The sequence below is a fragment of the Trachymyrmex cornetzi genome, unplaced genomic scaffold (genome assembly GCF_001594075.2).
Source record: "Trachymyrmex cornetzi isolate Tcor2-1 unplaced genomic scaffold, Tcor1.1 scaffold117, whole genome shotgun sequence".
Classification (NCBI taxonomy): Eukaryota; Metazoa; Arthropoda; class Insecta; order Hymenoptera; family Formicidae; genus Trachymyrmex; species Trachymyrmex cornetzi.
The window spans coordinates 660836-664431 of NW_017295730.1; positions in this window are offsets into that span (position 1 = coordinate 660836).

Genomic DNA, 3596 nt, shown 5'->3' on the forward strand with positions numbered 1-3596 from the left:
ATGTTACCGCAGCTGCACGCTTATTTTCAAGATATGGACTCTAAAACTCTTATATCAAGCAAATACATATCTGAGGTAACAGCTGTACGAGCCAAAAGTAAGTGAATTTTTAATTTTTTTTTCGATTTTCTCATAAAATCCAGTGCAGCTGAGGTCCTGTTGATGCGTACTATAATTTAAGTAATAATACTTTTGCAATCCGTACATCCAATACAGAGATTTTTCACCGAATAGGAATGTGGTAAAACAGGGAGCTTTAGCATCGCCTTAAAGGCGGTTTATAGCCAGAATGCAACAAGTTTATTAATTTTATGAACTCTGGATGTTCTACATGTCTGAAGGACGAGTTTGTGACGTAAATAAATTTAGCTATCTGTAAATCAAACTTTTTTTTGTTTGCAATTGATGTTCTAACAACAAATGATTCTATATTCATTGATCGCGATTTAGGTTATGTTGGTGTGGATGCTGTAGATGTTGATGGTAAAGTACGTGTAGCTGTATCGGTTGCTGTAAAAAAATAATGAAAACTCTTAGAAAGCTCCGTACGATTTTTTTTCGCAGAGTTATTCAACGTTGAAGAAAAAGGGTCACTTTTGCTTCAACATTGAATAACTCGATGAAAAAAAATCGTACGGAGCTTTCTAAAAAAACAAATTAAAGGTAAAGATTCGCATGATGTACATCTCTTTCGAATGATGTACATCGCATTTGTGTAAAATTTTTTGTCCTCTCCGTGGAACTCCGTAAATTTCGTAAAAATTTCGAGATCTGATGTATCTCCATTTATGTTTGTGTAACCTCATAAAATCTCCACGAAACCGTTTTTAAAATAGCGATCTGAAAAGGAGAGGTTTCAAGCTGTAAAATATTTTTTTAAACATCTCGATACGACGATTTTTTACGAAGTTATTCTATCTTGAAGTTTGCCTATTTTTGCAGGGTGAAACAGGTGTTGCGTAAATTTTATTGCACATTGTATATGTAATTTAACTATTATTGCATATTTTTATTAATAAAATTCATAACTACAAAAATGATTGTATTATAGATGCATTTAAAATAAAAAAGAATACTCTCTAAATTTTTTTGAGTAAAATTACAAAGAGAGTGAAATTACAGCTATGTATGGAACAGAGTGAGATCTGTTCCCTGGTAAAAAAAGTTGATTTTTATCAATTTTTATTGTTTTCTATAAGTTTATATCATTTTCTATCGTTGACCTCGTGAAAGCATATAAGAATAAAAATATTACTTACGTGTACGATTTTTTTAAATTATGACGTAACTTCTAACGCGAATGCGTCTGCTTCGAGATCTCACAGCAAACTGAGCGGCAGTCGCCACGTGCTGCGTGTTCACGTGTTGAGCAGTGTTGCCAGGTGATTGAAAAATTTGACAGTAGATGGTACGCCAAAAACGCAGTAGATTTGAAATTTAAAGCTGTAAAGTCTTTTTTTCAAGAAATTTCGTAAAACTGTTAGAAAATAGAAAAAAATATTGTAGACTGTAGTTATAAGTAATACATACCGAAAACAACTCAGTAGCAAATAAAGTAAAAATTATAATAAAAAGAAAATGTACTCATACTTTTTTTTTCCTTTATAATCTTTATTTATAAATTTCTCATTGATAATGAGTATTACAAATTATTTAATATTTTATAAAAAGTAACAGAAAAAATATTCTAATCTGTATAAAATTGTTTTTCAGAAAACACAAAAAAAAACATAACACTAATGTTACAATTTTCCACTCAACAATGCAACTACAATGTAATTCATGTAATATGCCTTATGCATAACAGTAACATTATTGAGTGGAAAATTGTAACGTTATTTTGTTTTTTCTTTAATCTTCAATCTCACTAATTTGACTAGTCTCAGAATCAGTTAACATTTCATAGTCTTTATTTTTCTTATACGTATTATTAGAATGCAGTTTAAATAACTCTTCTGATATAGACAAGGTATAGCAACTTTTACCGTTTAAATATTCTTTTGTATGTATGAGTCCAGAAAGAGTAACAGATGAAATCGAATTTCTTACATCGGTTTTTATTAGATTAATTTGAGAAAATAATCTTCCGACGTTAGTGGAGGAGTGAGGGAGAGAAAGTAATTGAATAGCAAATGTGTTAACTTTTCCAAACATTGGCGTATTATGATTAGGGTAAACATCCGTACTCTTTTTCCCGGACATGTACTCTTTTTTCGGGCGTCCGGGGACGTCCGGGCGGGTTTTCAATGTGTACTCTTTTTTTGTACTACTTTTGGGACTTGAGTACGAACATGCACTTTCTGTATTCAGCTTCTCTCTTTTCAATGCCGTAGCCGAGCGATTGAATATTATTGGTTGGATCTATAAGTAATAACCAATTACGTTCATATCGGAACACGGCCAAAGTGTATTGTGAAAGTTACTATAAGGAAGTCTAGGAACTAACATGTTCAAGGTGCGTTCCGTTATTCATTGCCAGTGCTGAAAATCTATAGCGTGCGTAACGTATACTCGGTATACTGTATAGTTTCAGCACTGGCAATTGAATATCAGAACGCACCCTCAAAGAAAGATGGAAAACGTGTTAAACATTAAAACATGAAATATCCCAGCAAACGAGAAATTATTGAAAAATGTTGAAAATTATTCATTGAAGTGATGTCGAATCAAGTTTTTGAATTTTTTAAATTCTTTTCTATTCGTAATTCGCTTGAATCAGTAATTATGGATTGGTTATTTACTTTCTGTATCTCATCCAATGTGCATAGAAATGAAACATACGATCAATCCAGTTGAATCCGTAATTATGTATTGGTAATTTACTTTTGGTATCTTACCTAATATTCAACGCAATCAACTAATTTTGAATTTAACGCGCGGTATTGAAGAATTGTCTAACATGAGAGACTCACCAAGTGCTAGTTGCAATCTCGGCAAGTGATATCGTTAAAAAGCACGCATCGAGGTAACATACATAAGTCCTTACCTCTTAAACAAAAATTCCTGTGTAATATACAGAGTGTATAACATTGCGGATTCACGGCGACAAGGTAATTTTCAGAAAAGTTCTAGACTCTGGCCACAATGCAAGTTATATCCGGGAGTCATACCCTGTTGCCGTGAATCCGTAATGTTGTATACTCTGGGTATAGTACTAGGGCTCATTCGGGAAGAAATTCATATATCTGTGATTATTATCTTGGTGCATACTTTCCGACGATAAATCACTTTCCGGGATCGCAGACTACCATTTCATTTCTGAATCTATATATAAATCTACTAGAGTTTACATTATTATACTTATCTAGACGTATAGAAACGGATTCAGCGTATTCAGTCTCTACAAAATTCAATAATTTTTCACGAATTACGCGGATTCGAAAACTTGATTCATATGAATTTATCCAATCCAATCCGTTCTCGTTTGCTGGGATATAATTGGCGCAATGTCGTGTATATTAAAAAAGTTATGTATTGACGCAGAGTCGTATTGTTAAAAGCAGGGAATGGAAGTAACTCGTTACTTGTAACGAAGTTACAGTTACAAGTTACTTTTTTGGTAACTTTACTAGTAACTGCGTTACTTTTTTTCTTTG